General features: G+C 54.3%; 1 protein-coding gene across 1 annotated transcript in view; it reads right to left on the minus strand.

Moving 5' to 3' along the window:
- Window positions 1-311: 311 nt before the first annotated feature.
- MFSD4A (major facilitator superfamily domain containing 4A) overlaps window positions 312-17,298 on the minus strand; it is a 307,016-nt gene continuing 290,029 nt past the window's right edge. Inside the window, exon 11 of the transcript XR_009219882.1 lies at window positions 312-324. The gene's annotated coding sequence lies outside the window, so the exon portion shown is untranslated. The remainder of the gene's footprint in view (window positions 325-17,298) is intronic.

Raw genomic sequence — 17,298 nt, forward strand, 5'->3', positions numbered from 1 at the left:
CCTTGGCCCCCTGGAGCCAAGAGATGACTTGTCTATGTGCAGTGGACCGAGAAGAAGCCCAGAGAGAGAGCTAGAGAGAGGGAAAGGGAAGAAAAAGAGGCCAGAGAACCCTGGCTGACCCTTGTCCCCAGACTCAAGTGGCCCCAGGCAAAGGACAGCTGACAGGGCAGTGCAGGCCTCCTGGAGAGAGCTGCAGATGCGGGCATGGTGCTCAGGAAGGGGGGCGTCTAGCCTGTGTCCTGAGCTTTCAGGACAGGTGCTGTCTCCTCACCCCCTCCGGTGGCAGTGCCTCTCACCACCCCCCTCCACCTGTGGAGAGATTGTCTCCCTCTGTGCTATTATCTCCTACAATTGCTCACAGATGACAACACCCCTTAGCGGCCCGCCCAGCACTTGAACTCCTTCTGACTGAGGCAGCTTGCCGGAGGATTAGCTCCTCTTTGGAGAGTCCACAATAGCCCTCCACATCCTTTGTGCCTCTGTTTGCAGCAAATATTGAAGCTCTCTCCTGAAACCCATTACAGGCGGTCAGGACAAAGGCTTTCCCGGGTCTCCAGGACAGAACCAGTGCCAGGATGTCCCCCACTACTGTACCTGCTGCCTCACCTGCCGCTTCTTCTCCAGTTACCCCCCGAGGGAAATAATCCACATTCACACCAGGTGTCTCTGTGCCAAGGCAGTGGGCAGACGGATGCAATGGTGCCCACATCTGGGTTTGCCCATCAGAGGGGAAGGGGGGAGCTGGGCACCGTGGGGATGGGCAGGGGTCACAGGCAGTTGGGAGATGGAAAGATCCGGAGTGAGGGAGCCTGGGGTGGAGCTGAGGACACAGGAGCAGGTGCACCACATGCTCCTCTGCCATCAGCCCTTCCCAAGTGCTGTTACCTCTGCCTGGAACATTCCTCCTTCCCACTCTCCAGCCTAATTTTCAGGGGCTAGTTTTGTTCATCCATCTGGTCTCAGCTTAGACTTCACCTCATCACCTCCTCCAGGAAGCCATCCCTGCCTCCCAGTTTTAGGTGTCCAACCTCAGCACTCGCACCTGGTGTTATAAGTGCCTGCTCACCACCTGCTTCCCTGTCCCTCCAACACCTCAGCCTCTGAGCTCCCTAGGGCATTTCATCACGGTTCCCACGTGTGGCGCAACTCCTAGAACATGGCAGATAAATATGGCTGGATAAATGAATGATTGAGTGAATTCAGCAAGTGTGGGCTCTGCCTGGTCTTTGAGTCCTCAGAACTCCAACTAAAGTGATGTTGAGTCATGAAGGGACCTGGAGAGGGGAAGGACTGCGAATATCTCACTGCATTCTGTGGAGGCTCCTCAGTTTAGTGAAGAGTACTGGGCTGGATGTGAAGGCCCCTGGCTCAGGGCGAGGGGACGGCCCACAGGAGGACACAGGAGTTCTTCGGGCAGGGTGAGGAGGCGCTGGCAGTCACCAAGCTGCCACCCTGTAACAGGTGCTGAGTGGAGAAGACACAGGGTCCTGCTTTCAGGTCTGAGGGAGGGGTATGCGTCTCTGGGATCGGGAACTTCAGGAGGCAACTCTAGGGCCCGAGAATGGCTGGCTCTGCTTTCCTGCCTGCCCTTTCACTCTCCCAGCTACTGTCCATAAGGAGCCTGGTCAGACGGGCCAGAGGCTGAATCCAGCCACTTGGTGGGCAAGTTACTCATTTCTCTTTGCCTCGATTTCCTCCTCTATAAAACAGAAGTCTGGCGGCCCGAGTTCGGATCCCGGGCACGCACCGACGCACCGCTTCTCTGGCCGTGCTGAGGCCGCGTCCCACATACAGCAACTAGAGGGATGTGCAGCTATGACATACAACTATCTACTGGGGCTTTGGGGGAAAATAAATAAATAAATAAAATTTAAATAAATAAATAAATAAAACAGAAGTAATAACAGTGCTCCCTCACAGGGTCACTAAGAAGCTTCCCGAGATGACTAGATACATATTTAGCACTGATCCCGACACGTACAAGTGCACAGTAAACACAACCCATTGTTCCAGGCTGTCCCTGTAATCACCCTCGCCTTGTTTCAGGGAAGCACAGAGATCATCCTCCCATTTTACAGAGGGAGAGCCCAGAGAGGTTCCAGAACTTACTGGAGATTATGGGTGACTCAGGAATGGGAGTCAGACGCAGACCTAGGGTGCCCCGGTTTCCACTCCCATTTCCTTGTGGTTTTGGACTTGAATCATTCTCTCATTATTTCATGTGTACAAGTCCAGGCTACCCTATGAGGCAACGACAGAGGTTTCGCCTGTGTCCCTCTCACCCTCTTGGCAGAGCTATAGAAACACTCAGAAAATACATAGTGGGACGGCTGATGTGTTGAGAAGTGGACGACAAAACAGAAGCAGATCTCTGGTCCCTGCAGGCTTCCCAGAGAAACCTGAGCTGACCTGAGGAGCCCAGTGCTGAACAGGGGTGTCTGGGAGGCCCTGATGTCCAGCAGTGGGGAGCAGAGCCTGGGTGCTCTGCAGCTGCAGGGGCTCAGGGAGGGTGCTTGGCAGGCCTGGCAAGTCGGGCTGGGGGCCCTGGTTCTGAGGCAGGAGCTCTCCCCAACAGGGTAGCCACGGGTAGGGGGCAGCCTGGGCCACTCGGCTTGCCAACAGGTCTTTTAGTCACATAGAGGGAGGCTCCTGTGGAAATGTGGCGACACACTTGAAAGCTGGCGGCCAGTTGACTCTAGATGTTTCCCTGCAGGAGCCTGGAGGCTGTTGGCGGGGGAGGGGCCCTGACAGGGAAGGGGTATCTCCACAGGGAGGAGAGTGCCTCCACAGAAGGGCATTTCAGCCTTCCGAGCACCACTGCCCACTCCCACCCAGGATCCCCGCACACCCTCACCTCACGCCCCCACCGCTGCCAGGGATCCAAGCCATGAGGGACATTTGGGCAAAAACCACACCTCTGCGTGCCACCACCACCCAGGAGTCTGCCCTGGACAGGGTTGCCCCCCCAGGAGGAAAGCTTTCCAGGCAGAAGGGACTGTCCCGCTGACCTTCAGCTCAGGAGGGCCAGGATCGTGCATCCCTCGTCCGTGACGCCCTTCCCTGCACTGAGCATGTGCCAGGCACACAGTAGACACTAAAACATTCCTGAGGAACAACTGAATGAACTGTCCTCAAAAGACACCAGGAGAGAAGCTTCCACAGCCTTCTTCCTGGACCTGTGTCAGCACCTCGCAGTTCCTTCCTCTCATCTCACCTCAGTCCTTTCAGCTGTCGTCTCACCTCCCATTGCTGGGTCAAGAGGCTAATAAATAAGCCTCTCCAAGTTCTTGGACAGTGATAAGCCACCCCCTCAGCCTTTTCTGGAATAAGTAATCCTAAAAATATCTTTCATCACTTCCTTGGCTCTCCTCTTGGCCCATCTCCAAGCCCTTCCTCAAATTTCCTCCTTGGACCTGAACAGGAGCTTTCCCGGCCAGCTCTGGGGAGGGAGAGCTCTTGTGTGAAGAAGGCTGAGGTGGCGCTGGCGTGGGGGTGGGGACCGGGAGGCGAGAGAGCAATTTTCTGCTTCAAGGGCCTCCAGCCAGGGGAGTGCCTTTCTAGCTGGGTTTCTGAGGCTCTGCTCACTCAACCGGTCTTGTCTTACCACCACCAACCCAGACTCCTTCCTGGCATCCTGGGAGAGTGGTGCCCTCCACCCCCAGCACAGTGATAAGCTCATGTGGTGGCTCTCAGCTCTCAGCCTTTACAATTCCTAAGAACTCCCTGAGGGGGCCTGTTAGAATGCAGATTCCCGAACTCCATTCTCAAAAATTCTCATTCCAAGGATCTAGGGTGAGGACCAACCAGCTTATTCTTTACAAGCCCCCCAGATGCTGATGGTCCAGGAACACTGCTCATGGACCACCTCCCCAGGAAACTAAAAGTCGAAAGAGAGGTGGACGGCTCCTGCAGGAGGCAGAGACCTGGTCTTGCTCCCCACATCAGGCAGGAGGCAGATGGACAGGTGGGGGCAGGATACCAGCCAGGGCCTTGGATCTGGCTGCCACAGTAGAGTGAAACCCTCTCGCACCATACCCACCTCAGGGCCCAGAGCAGCAGGAAGCCAGTGGAGGAAGGAGCAGGAAAGCCCCGAGGAGAGAAGAAATGACACAACCTGGCCGGGCAGCTTCTGCAGTGACAGAGGTTTCACTTGGTCCCTGGGCACCAAACAGGCAGAGACGGGCTGCCTGGGTGATGAAGAAGGCTGATTGCTGGAAGGGGCCGCTGGGGGCGGGACAGTGGTCTACCTCCACCCCAAGTGAGTGGCCCCTCGGTGCCCTGTAAAGCTGTCTAGTTGTCCTCCAGTCTCTGCCTCTCTGCCTCTTAGGAGTCATTCCAACGCCCAAACCTGAGAGCCCAGCTCAAGGTTCCTGAGCTTCCCGACAGCCCCAGTTCCCGGCCTAAAGTTGAGCAGCAAGCACTCTTCCACTGCCCCTTCACCCACCCCATCAGTCTTGGGACCCCCAGCACAGTCCTGCAGCCCCAACCCCTCGATTGGATCAGGCTCTGTGCAAACAGACCACCACCACCCCCACCCACCTCCCACCCACCCCCCACCCCCACCCCCACCCCGCCAGGGGAGCGCCAGAGAGCTCCTGGCAGCCTGGTGTTCAGGACTTAGAGTGGGGAGGCCTGGCCCGGGAATTCTGGCTCTGCCGCTAACTAGCAGTGCGAGCTGGGGCTGTCTCCTGGCCTTTCCTAGCCCCAGTTCCTTCATCTGCAAAGTGGGACTGATAATCTCCACCTCCTAGAGCGCCTGCCCATGAGGATCAAATGAGATAAACCATGCAGGGGCACCTAGTATGAAACACGCACTTTGCGTGTTCTCTCTGTTCCTACCACAGCCCTGCCTGGGGAAACAATGAAAAGAGGAGTCTATTCAGCTTCTCTGGTGCTTAAGGAGGTGACTTCCAAAGAAAGGTGTCCTCACCATTGTCCTCCTTTTGGGTGGTGTCTGGTCCTCCCCAGAAAGAGAGGGCTTGATCAATCCAGTGCGTATTCTGTTAACTAGACATGGCCTGCTCGGCCTCGGCTGGCCTGGCCTGTCACTCACCCTCAGACATCCCACCCTCTGTGCCCACCCACACACCCTCCCTCTGCATACCCAAATCCTAAGCATCTCCCAAAACCGCAGACTCCAGCCCGAAATGAGTTCTTCTATTGCTGCCCAAATCAGGGTCACCTGTGTGTCTTCCCTCTCTACTAGACCCCACACTGCCCAAGAGCAAACTCTAGAACTTGCCTGTTTGACCCCAATCAGGCTCCAAAAAAGTCAAATGTCATAAAAGACACTTCACACAAACCATTCCCAAATCTGTCCCTCTCTGGGGACTTAGAAGGTAGCTGAGGATTTTGCAATGTCAGGCGATATCACTGTGGCCCGGCACACACATTCAGGTGGGGGGCGTTCCAGTGGGGGCCTGCCAGTCACAGTGTTCACCGTTCATATTCAGGGGCTTTGGTGAAAGAGACACTCCCTGGCAGTGCCGGCCCCTGGAGAAGACCTTGGTGCTCCAAGCCCAACAATAGTGCAAGGAACAAGGACATTGTGTAGGACATTCTACTCTCCAGAGCACACAGAATGTCAGAGCTAGAAGGGGCCTTAGGGACCATTTAGTGTCTCATCCCCCTCCCACGGCCACTTTACAGACGCAGAAACAGGAAGTGACCTGCCCAAACACATCTCGGGCGCGAGGGGCAGAGCTAGAGGCCAGACTTCCTAGCGCCCTACTCCTACTCTGACCCCTCTGGGAGGGGGCAGGATAAAGAGCTGCAGAATTTACAAAGCACTCTGTTTAGTAACTCATATTTCATGGTATTTCATTTCGTTTTCTCTAACCTGTGAGGTAAGTATTGTTAGCAACAGTCTAACTTTACTGGCGCGGAAGGAGGCTCAGAGGGGTTATGGCTCCTGCCCGGGGTCACACAGCTGGCAGAGCTGGAGCTCTGTCCCTGGGGAGCCGATCATGACAAGCTCTGTTAGGGACCTGAGCTCTTTGTGTTTCACTGGGCTTAAAGGGAAAGGGCCCTTCGCCTCCTAAGTGGGAGTGGGACAGTGACCGTGGCGGGGGTGGGAGGGAACCTCATTTCATAAATTCTTACCCTCACAACATCCTGAGGGGACTGTCCCCAAAGTTACACAACTACTGTAAATTCATGGCAGCCCTTGGGACCTGGCAACATGGAGATCTTCTGTTCTTGGGCAGCTGCCTCTCTATGTAGCCCTCCTCCTGTATGTAAAAGTCCCATGATGGGGACAGCCGCTGTGACCCAGAACTTACTCGTTCATTCACTTGCTCATTCAAGAAACACCTATTGAGTGCCAACCATGTGCCAGGCAGTGTGCTAGGCACCGACGATGCTAAAGTGAATGGGGCAGTCCAGCAAAGCCAGAGGGGATGGGGCTCCTAGTGCAGCCAGGGTCCTCCCTGGACCTCACCTCTCGGCCACTAACCTGCATTCTAGTGGGGGAGACAAACACATCAGCAAGGAATTGATCCCTCATTGTACTTGGTGCTATGACAAGGCTGTGCAGGGGCTCAAGGAGCCCAGGGAGGGACACCAGGTCCAGACCGGGGGATGACAGAAGGAGAAAGTGGGCTGAGTTCAGAAGAATGTGAAGCAAGCCCAGCAAAAGCAAAGAAAGGGTATTCCAGGAAGCAGGAGCAGACAGCATGAGCGAAGGTGTGGGGAAAAAATAGCAGGGCACGTATAAGCTGTTTGTACATACTTAGAGAAAGATCTGGAAGGGTGTATGCTCAACTGCTAAGGCTGGTTATCTCAGGAAAACTAGATTATGGAGGCTTTTGTCTTCTTATTTGCACGTTACTATTTTGTTTGAAATTTTTACAATGAGCAAGAATTACTTCATAAGCAGAAAAAAAAAACATACACAAACGGAGTGTTCCATGTATGATGGAAATTTAAGAAGCGTGGTGTTTGAGGAGCATAAAATTGGAGGGGTGCTGCTAGCAGTAGAAGAGAAAATACAGGGAGCTGTGGACAGTCCCTGGGGCCTGGGGAAGCAGTGGGTCTGACGCTGGCCCCCGGACGGGGCCTGGAGTGTTCATTAATTGAGTCTTTTCCTGGGAAGCCGCAGGGCAGCACAGGAAGAATGTCCGTCAGCTCAGCTAGAGCTCCAGGGAGTAAGCGGATCCTCGGAGCTCTGGTGTCCCCTAGCTAGCGTTCCCACTTTCCTTCAGGCTGGGAACCATGCGAAGGCGAGGCCGAGAGGCGGCTCCACAGGCAGCATCCGGGGTTCCAGGCTCCTAATCGGGGTGTTTCTCTTGGCCCCTGTCCCTGTTCCACCTGGAACTGGGCTAGACCGGTGAAGCACAAAATACCTGAAGTTCTTCGAACAAGGTCATTTGCAAAAAAAAAAAAAATCTTTGATCTTATTGACCTTTCAAAGGAGTTTTTTATAGACGTCATTTTTTAAAACGCTCAATATTGGTAAGATCTTCCTCTCTTTGTCCTTTGCCAGAGGAGGAAGCACCTTGCACGCTGTAACTCAGGTAGATCATTCAAACACATACACGCTTACTGTTTCTTCATCCACTCAGTAGGGTGTATAGGAAGTGGCTGCAATTTGAGGGCCCCCAACGATGCCCCCAGTCCAGAATACCCTCTCCTTCAGTGGTGTTGGGAAGTTTGTTTGGGGTTAGGCACTGCTCACCCTCTTCCTATAGCTTTCTTTTTTTCCGCTACTAGGAAAGCCCTGGAAAAGTCAGGAGAGGTTAGGCCCCGATAACTTCATACGGGTTTGTGGTTGCATGTTCGCCTCTGTGGAGATCACAGACCACGAGGGTATTATCGGTTCTACTGCTTAAAGAGTTCAGAAGGGAGCTGGGTGCCTGGGTACAGGGCAGGGCTGCTGGATGTGTGCATTACCAACATCCCTCCTCACTGTGGAGACTGTGGAGAGTCTCCCAGAAAAAAAGAGTGGGGGAAGCCAGTTGTCCAGAGGAAGAGCTTGGATTGAGGCTGAGACTAGAGTCCCAAAGGGGGCCAGCCCCCGATTCACCCACTTTGCTTTTGGCTAGAACGATGTGGACCTCCCCTCTCTCCTCTGAGGGGAGGTCGGCCTTCTAGAGCCTCAGTAGATGAGGAGCAGCTCCAGGAGACAGGGCCGTGTCTTATACAATGACACCGCTGATGACAAAAATGATGGGTGTCAGTGTCAGCGTGGAAACAGCACAAGAGACAGAGCGACGTTTCAGAGAATGTTTGATTTTAAAAGGATGATGTGAAAAACCATCAATTAATCAAAATCACATCATTTGTACCAGAAAGCAGAACACTTCTTTGGGAGGCTGGGGGGAGAGAAGGCAGGAGTAGGGGTCAGGCAGGGTTTTCCTTACCTAGCTGTGTGTTTGAACCGTCTGAGGAGCTTTTACAACACACTCGTGATCGGGTGCCACCAAGACACAGTGAACCTGAATATTTAGGGACAATGCCAAAGAATCTGTACATTTATTCTTTAAATCCTCCAGGTGGGTCTAAAGTACAGCCAAGTCAGAGAAACCTAACTGTGGTTCAGATGAGGATGGGGGCTGGGGAAAGAAGCGCTGGGTTAGGACAGGGTAGGAGAGAGCCCAGTTCTGAGAAGGGTAGAGGCTGATGCAGGCAGGTCCATGCCCGTTCGTGGTGACCTCCCGGTGCTGAGAGGGCCCGCCAAGAGAGAGCCTGGACTTGCTGTTTCAGAAGCAAACTTCCCACAGCTCATTCAGTCTCCCTGGAAGCAGAGGCTATGGTGGGGGATGAGGGCTGCAGAGAGGAGTCCAGCCCACTTAGCACCCCCCACACAACCAATGTCCTGATGAAAGGACCAACTTGATTTCCCTTCAGGGCCAGCAGAAAGGACTTAGAGTGATTTTCTGGGTCCCTCGGATCCCACATACCATTTCCCAATTCCCACCAGTGCTCAAAGGCCTTTGCCACAGGCTGTGCCTCTCAACCTAGGGTGAGCTGGGGCACGGGGGCACCAGAGAACCCCATGCCAGGGGGAAAACGTGGTGTGTATCCTAGAGCCTTGCTTTACTCAAAGGTTTGGCAGGGCATTGGGGAAGGGGGCTTTCATGTCACAAATAAACCTGAACATAGCGTGCGGGATGCCTCACTCACATGCTCTTTTGAGGAGAGACACATTTCCTCAGTGACACTTCTCCTGAAACTGTTCCCGTCTCCCTCCCCACTTTCCTAATTTTTTAAATTTTAGGTCTTCCGGCAGCTGCCTTTGGGTCTTTTCAATGTGTTTAAACGTTTACTTAGTATAATGATTTCCTATGTGCCAGCCCTAGGTAGTGATTGTGGCCCCCCTTGGGAGGGATGTGGGACTGGGACCTGACACGTCACCCCTGCCCCTGTTTCTGTCAGCACAGCATTACTTTTACATCATCAAGTTTTAAGGCATCTGTGCTGTATCTGTGGGTTGATTCTAAGAATGACTAACAAGCTATGACATCTTTTTAAAGAACCTCTGCACCTGCTGAGCACTGCGAGTTACGCCTTCATGCCCTGTGGGGACACAGTCAGGGCTCCTCGTCCTTAGGGAGCCCCAGCGGAAGTTGGAGGGGCACAGAGCTGGGGAGCTATTGGCCCCATTCGGAGATAAAAGCAGGAACAAGTCAATACCTGGCCCAGGCAGCGCCTCAGTGGAAGGCGGCGCAGTCACAGTGTAACCAGCCTATGGGTTATCTAGTGTCAATGACTAGTTATCAGATCCTTCGGGTTCGGGTTAGGGGGGTGGGGGAGGGAATGATGAAGGCAGAGCCCTAAGTGCCCAGTGGGAAGAAGACATAAGGGGTGGGGGTGCCCAAAAGGGCGGCTCAGTCGTAGCAGAAAGAGGAGGCTGGGGGCTGGGGAACCTCGCACACCTCGCAGGTCTCGCTGGCCAGCCCGGTTACCTTCTGCTGGTGAAGGACAGATAGAATGGGCGCACCGAGCTACCGATCGTGCCCTTGAAAACACAGCTTCCCTGCACTTTAATAGAGATTAGATTTGGGGCTATGTTTTTTGGTGGTTAAAAAAAAAGTCTGACTTTTATATAAAGCAGACTCTTTCCCAAAGAATGCAAGAGTCGTTATGCTGAGGGAAAAAAGCCTTCCCAAGAGCACATGTCATATGATTTAATTCATACAGCGAATGTATAGAATAGGCGAAACTAATCTGTGGGAGAAAAACCTCAGAGCAGTTGTCGAGTGGGGTGGGATTTATTGGGAAGGGGCATGCGGGGTCTTTCTGGAGTCCTCACCATGTCTGCACCTCGATGCGTGTGGGCAGTAGTCAGAACTCACACGTGGTACACTGAGGTTTGTGCGTGTCGTCGTATGTAAAACTCATCTCAAGAGAGAGAAACAACTGTGACAAATGTTGAACTCTTGTTAATGATGTGACGCTGAAGTACTGACCTAGGTGGGTACTGATGTCTGCACCTCACTGTAAAGTGCGTCTGAAAATAAGGGGGGTGGTTGGATGGACAGAGAGGTGGAGAGTTGGAGAGACGGTGACACAGCACAAAACAAAACGTTCACGGTGGCATCTAGGCAGTGAGTGTATGGTGCTCACTGCAAAAGTCTTTCAGCTGCTCGGCAGGTTTTAAATTTTCCTAATGAACTGTGGAAATAAAAAGAATTAAAGCGTCAGGGAACCATCCTACTTCCTTAGGCCCCTCTGAGCCCTCTCCCAAGGTCTGGGTTCATTCGACTTGGTGCATTCTGGCTGAGGGAGCAGTGGGGCCAGCACCCCTTCTCCAGCCCTCCTTGCCCAGCTTCCCCTCTGGCTCTGTGCCCTGACGTCACTTGCCTGGCAGACCTGATGACCACTCCACATGTCGTTGGCCCACTGGACACAGGGGAATGCTGCATCTCACAGACTCCTCACCATTTCCCTGTTCTGAGGACCAAAGAGTCCTGCGTCCTTGATAACTCTTTGCCTGCAGGCAAGCAGCCCCCTCGCTGCTGTATTCCAAGCCCAGAATTCCCTGCTTCTCTCCCATTCCCAGGTACAGAAACAGGTAAGAGATACAGTTTCTATGCACCTCCTCCTTTGTTCTTTTATTGCTTTTCCTTCTGCTGGGCTCAAAGGTGTTCACTAGTAGGGACTGCACACCTTATTCATCGGCTGCCTCTGGGCAAGTCCAATTTAAGTGTCTCCCTCACCCCCCTCCTCAGCCCCACAACCAGAGGGATAAGTATTCCCTTCACATTTATAGAGACCATCATACCTCCTTCAGAATATTCCAGTGTCTGGTCTCTGATCTAATACCCTCACCCCAGGAAGTTCTCCTTTGTGTCTAACTTAAATCCTGCATGATGCTTTTCTATAGAAGCCAGTGGGGCCTGGGACCTGGGGTCCATGGCAATCGACACATGGGTGTGCTTATGTCGGGTACACAGGGCTGTGTTTGTGTAATTGGTGGGCCAGCAAAATCAGGGGTACTGGGTCAAACCAACCTTTCTTCTCTGCTGGGCCTTTATCCTGCACTCCACCCAAGCACCTGGTGTGGCTGGCCGCTGGAGGTGAAAGAGCAAGTCCCCATCCCCCCAGTTTCCCTGGACTGAGGACTTCTCTCAGGTGACGCTTCCCGGGGGCAGCCTGGTGTGGTTCACCCCCGGCGGGCCCATCTCGGGGCAGCAGTCCCGGGATACCTCGTCCTCCACAGACCCCAGCTTCCGTGGTCAAGTCTAGGCCCGCAGACCCATTGACCTTGTAGACTTGGAGTAAGGGCGGGAACTGGATGGGGACGAGGTGTGTGGGAAGAACAGCAAACTCACTGCTTGGTCTGGGAATGGCAGGGTGTCCTTCCCATTCACAGAAGAAACTGAGGCCTGGGTTTGTCAAGCGGCTCACCCAAAGTCAACACAACGTCCTCTGACTGATGTCATTCGCCATGTCCAACATTTTCTGAGCATAAGCCAAAACACATCATTTTCAGTCTGGGGGGGGTATGGAAACGAGAGACAGCTAGAAGTCAGGAACCCTGAGGTCTGAGGCAAGCTGGGGCATTTCCCAGGTGTGCGTAACTGATCTTCAGTTTCCACATATGTAAAAAGGGGGTGAATAGCCCCCGTCCCCGTCACGGGGCTGTGGCCGACAACTAGATGAGACAAAGCATGTGAAAGCACTCTGTAAACTGTAAGTGCTCTACAGACGCACGGAGTTATGAAAGCACTATTTTCTCTTAACCTCACTTGGTAGCACACGTTCATCCGTCACCCACTGGCTGTTCCCAGGGAGCCTAGAAGAGGGGCCTAGAAGTTACCAATCCACGGGGTTCTCTCCTAACCCCAAAGACTCCAGCCCTTCCCTGTCTTCTCGCTCTAAGCAGGAGACAGAGGTGAGCCAAGCAGGAGGGCTGAGCCCTCGTTCAGGGAGGCTCACCGTGACTGGGCGTCAGTTACAAAGATTCTGCTCTTAGAGATGCACAGTGCTGGGTGTTTCAGCTGACCCTAACCTGGGATCCAAGTCTGGGTGTTTCTGATGAGCTAGTGAATCAGAGGCCCTCCAGACCTCCACTTACACGGGAGGATGAGTCCCTGTAGTCAAGTCTCTGGGACAGAGAAGGAGAACCCAGGAAATGGGCCATGGGGATCAGTCCAGGCCTTAGAGAGGGGGGTGCAGAACTACAAGCAGAAGCTGAGGGGCTGTGCTCTCATCACACTCAGAGCCCACACGTATGCTGAAGACTTAACTCCTGTTACAAATGGAACCTCATTACAGTGGATTGCACAATATAGGAGTTTTTCTCTCAAACAACAGTCTCAAGGTGAGTAGTCCAGGCTGGCAGAGCCCTCAGCTTCAGGAAGTCATTCATGGGCTGAGGTCCCTTCCATCTGCTGGTTTCCCTTGTGCCAGGCCATTGTCATCACGCACGGCGGAAGCTGGGTCGCCAGCATGGCAGGAAGAGGAGAGAGCGTGGTGGAAGCATGACCAACACCTTAAGGTCCACACCTAGAAGTGTCTCAGCTCAGTCTACCTTCCACTGCTGAGGGCTCAGTCACGTGGCCACAGCTCATTGTAAGGGAGGCTGGGAAATGGAGTCCAGCTTGTCGTCATGCGCCCCACCATAATGCTGTCTTTGATGGCAGATAGCACCACTGGGGTTGGGACAACACAACGTAACACAGGTTGGGGAGAAGCCACCACCCACGCTTCTGTGTGGCACATGGTGTGGATGCCAGTCGCAGAGTGCACTGAGACATTGGGTCCTCGAAGGCTGGAGCTCCCGGAGGCAGCAAAGCAGGAGTCTCAGGAGGGGCCCTCTCTCCATGGCTGGTGGGCAGTAGACAGTCAGAACAAACTAGGAGCAGGAAAACCTACCCAGGGACCCCCAGAGACTCCCAAGTCCAACCACAGGGAACTGCCCTGGGGAGGGGATTCAGGCTCCGAGTCAGAGGGAGGGGCACAAGCTGGCAAAATGTGGTAAGCCCCATTAACAAGAGCTCATGAGCAACAGAAGCACCTCCCTGGAACACTTGGACCTTCAGCAGAGCATGGCTGACACCACAACAAATGATTGCTCTTCCAGTGGCCCTGGGACAGGGCCCAGGCTGGGCATATACAGTCAATAGGTGAGCACTCCTGTTAGTCTGCTTAATATGTTCTGGTCCATGAAGGACACAACAGAAGAAAAACACCTGAATCACATGCTCCAGGAAGGAGCCTCTTGTAAACCCTTAGAGCCAAATCCCTAACAGCACGCGGTCCAGTGTCTAGCTATGGTGACCACCAGAGAGTACCGCAAGATTGTGGGCACAATCAGAGCAATCAAGGCAGGCTTCAGGGAGGAGGTGTGGCCTGAGCTGATGGACTGGGAGAACTGAGGAGGGAAGGAGGACATTTAAAGCTGGCTGGGGAGAGGGCATAAGAGAAAGGACACTGTTGTTGGCGTGGGCCCTCTGGAAAGTGCCAGACCTGTGCTAAGTGCTTTTCATGCATTACCATGTTTAATCTTCCCAACATCACTCTGAGGGAGGTGCTGTTATTGCCCACATTTTGCAGATGAGGAAAGTGAGAGCCCAGAGAAGTTCAGTAACTTGCCCATAATCATACAGCTTATTCCTGGGGAGCCAGAGCCAATCCCAGGACGCTCTGGTTGCAGAGTCTGCTCTCAGCCTCCTCGCCAGGGCAGCGGTGGCATCAAAACCTCCCAGGCGGGTGGCTGGCCTGGTGGCACAAGTGGTTAAGTGCGCGCACTCCGCTGTGGCGGCCCGGGGTTCCTCGGTTCGGATCCCGGGCGCACACCTACGCACTGCTTGTCAGGCCATGCTGTGGCGGCGTCCCATATAAAGTGGAGGAAGATGGGCACAGATGTTTGCCCAGGGCCAGTCTTCCTCAGCAAAAAAAAAGAGGAGAATTGGCAGATGTTAGCACAGGGCTGATCTCCTCACAAAAAAAAAAAAAAAAAAAAACTTCCCAGGTGGACTTGCTGCTGCCCTTGGCAAAGAGCCCCCATGTCACATCGCAGGCTGATGAGCCCCGCTGCTTCTGAGCTCCCTGCGCGGGGGAGCAGCCAGGTCCTGCCCGCAAGCCTGGCGCCCTGCCCTGCCCCAAAGATGTCTGCAGTGGGAGTCACAACCAACAAGTGTACCAGCAGGACGAGACAAGCTAAGTGCTCTGGAGGCTCCTGAGGAACAATGCGGCTCTGTGAGCGGAGCCCTGCAGGGCAGACAGGAACTAGCCCCAGCCGACCAAGGCGTCCCGAGGCCTCCTCAGAGCCTGCACGTGCTGTGGCCTGTTTCCTGGGCTCTGGGGGTTAGGACATGTGTTTCTTGAGCCTTGGACCCCAGAGCCACCAAGCCAGCCTCTGTCATACCCACCCAGGGCCTGCCTGCTGTGCTGGGAGACCCAGAGAAATGGCCCCGGCTCAGGTCCCCACAGGCCGGCCCCTGGGTCCCTGCTGTACCCTCCTGCTGGGACCGTGTTCTCAGGAAACTCCACATGTGTCATATCCCCCCAACACCCAGAGGGAGAATGGAGTTCAGGCTGGTCAGGGCAGAGTGGCCTGAGGACCCTGAGTGTGTCCCAGGCTTGGTCCCAGCCCCCCACCCAGCATGGACAAGCACATTCTCTAGGGCTAAAAACCTATCCCAGACATGCTCCCTGATCCGCCTTAGCCCTTTGTGAATCGCTCCAGGGGAGGTTGCTGGAAGGAGGGAAAGGGAGGAATCAGGGTGCTAAGTGCTCTGAGCTTGGAAGGTAAAAAAACCCAAAAAACAAAAGCCCACAGCAATAGGAGGCTTACTTTGGGGAGGGGTGCTGATACATTCCTGGACTCGTCCCCCAAACACAGCCCGGGGGACAAAACTCAGGGTAGACACAGTCCTCTTCACCCGCCCTTCTCTCCAGCCTGAACCTTGGGCCGCCCCAGCTGCAAGATTCTGTCCCTACAAAGGCTGCCCACACCTAGTCTGGTTTATTCCTCAGGCAGAAAAGTGTGGGTCTGGCCCTAAAGAGTCTGGTTTATTCCTCAGGCAGAAGGGCTCCAGGACCTAGAGGGCAAGAGAGTCACCCCAACCCAGCAGCGGGCCAGCTGCATGAGGGCTAGGCAGAGGACCAGCGACAGAGGGTCATCAGGGAGCATGGGGTTGAGGAGCAAGAGGATGAGTGTGCATGCCCCGAGTCCCACTCCCTCTTAGAAAAGCATCCCTCTTGTTCCGTACCCATGTCGTGGACACATACACTCATGCTCACACCCTCCCCACTTGGCACCTCCCAGAGGCAGAAGGGGCAGGGGGCCAGAGCTCCAAGGCGCAGGTGCAGGGGATGCCATGATGGCTTTGCTCTGTTAGAGCAGCTCAGGAGAAGAGCCTTCTCGAACCCATTCTGCCACTTGGCTGCATCCCTGAGAGATGGTGAGGGCAAGACCTGAGAATGGGAACTCAACACTGCTGCTTCCCTAGGACAGGGGAGTAGGGGTCATTCATTGTGCAGGGTGAGGAAGTGTCACCTGGCTGGGGTGTGGCCGAAGGGCAGAAGGCAGTAGGGTATCAGAGAGAGGATGGAGATAAGCAAATAGCCGTGCAGTATGCACTCAGCCGTGGGGAGTGTATGTGCCCAAAGGAGAGGAACTTGCCTACAGAACATTTCCTTTTTGCCGTGTGTCCCCTTTCACAGATGAACAAACTGAGCCTCAAAGAGGTTAATCCTTTGCCCGATGTCACATGACTAGCAAACCCAGAGTCAGGACTTGAGCCTAAAGTCTTCATTCTTCCCACTGCATTCCGGTGCCTCTCTGCTACATGGGACACAGGCCCTGACTTCAAGGAGCTGTTGGGCAGACAAAACCTAGAAGGCCTGGAACACCTTGCCTTCAGCCGGTTGGGGCTTCAGAGAGGCCAGCCATCAGCACTGGGAGAAGCGGCCTGTGTGGTTGAGGGCGATCGGGAGGAAGAGCTGGGTGGCTGGACCAGGTGGTGAGTGATGGGTACCCTCCAGTTTTACTCTTTCCTGGAGAACGTAGAATAGGAGAGGGGAAATGGGAAGGCATCATTGTCCTCTGACTTTCCCAAGGTCACAAAACAACGCGGTCTGACTGACTTGTCTTGCTGCCCAAGCTAGATCCTGGAGATAGGGCGAAGCCTGGAATCCAAGATCATCAAATCCATGTTTCTCCAGCTACCTCAGTTCTCCCCAGATTGAGGCTCTGGGCCCTCTACACCCCACCCATAGAGGCAGCACCTACACCCAGATTTAACATGTGCTTGGCTTAAGGCCCCAAAGCCTGAATTGCGGTCAGCAGGCCCGTCAGTCAACATTTATAGCCTGGAACAGACTCCCTCCCCACCGCCAAGCTCACTCTCAGCATTCCCAGGGCAGTGTGAACTGCCTTGAACGCCCTCACCTAGTCCACCAGTTTCTGGTTCTGAGCAGACTTGTTTTCTCTGTCTGGAATCATCCCCCCGGGCTCCCAGGCCCCGACACTGCAGACCTGCTTCCCTCAAACCTCTCCTTTAACAAAGTTGGCTGGCACTCAGCGAGCAGGGCAGTCCCTCTGCAGCCGGCACATGCCCACCTTAGGAAAGCATCGTGTCTCCAGGTAACACCTGAGTGATACAGAGAATGGGCTGTGGGGAGGGGTCCTCAAGGAACCTCCTGCCCCCTTTGTGGAGGGAGAGCTTGGTCCGTGCTTCAGGGCCAGGCTGGAGGGATAGGCTGGGGTCCTGGGTCGAGCACCAACCTCAGCTCTGACATTGTGTCTCTGGGCAACCTTGGGCAGGTCCCTCTCATCTCTGGGGCCTCAGGTTTCTCATCTGTAAAATAGGGAGGTGACCCTAAGGCCCTTTCCTCTTCTCTTCA

This window comes from Diceros bicornis, chromosome 4 (assembly GCF_020826845.1).
Source record: "Diceros bicornis minor isolate mBicDic1 chromosome 4, mDicBic1.mat.cur, whole genome shotgun sequence".
Lineage (NCBI taxonomy): Eukaryota > Metazoa > Chordata > Mammalia > Perissodactyla > Rhinocerotidae > Diceros > Diceros bicornis.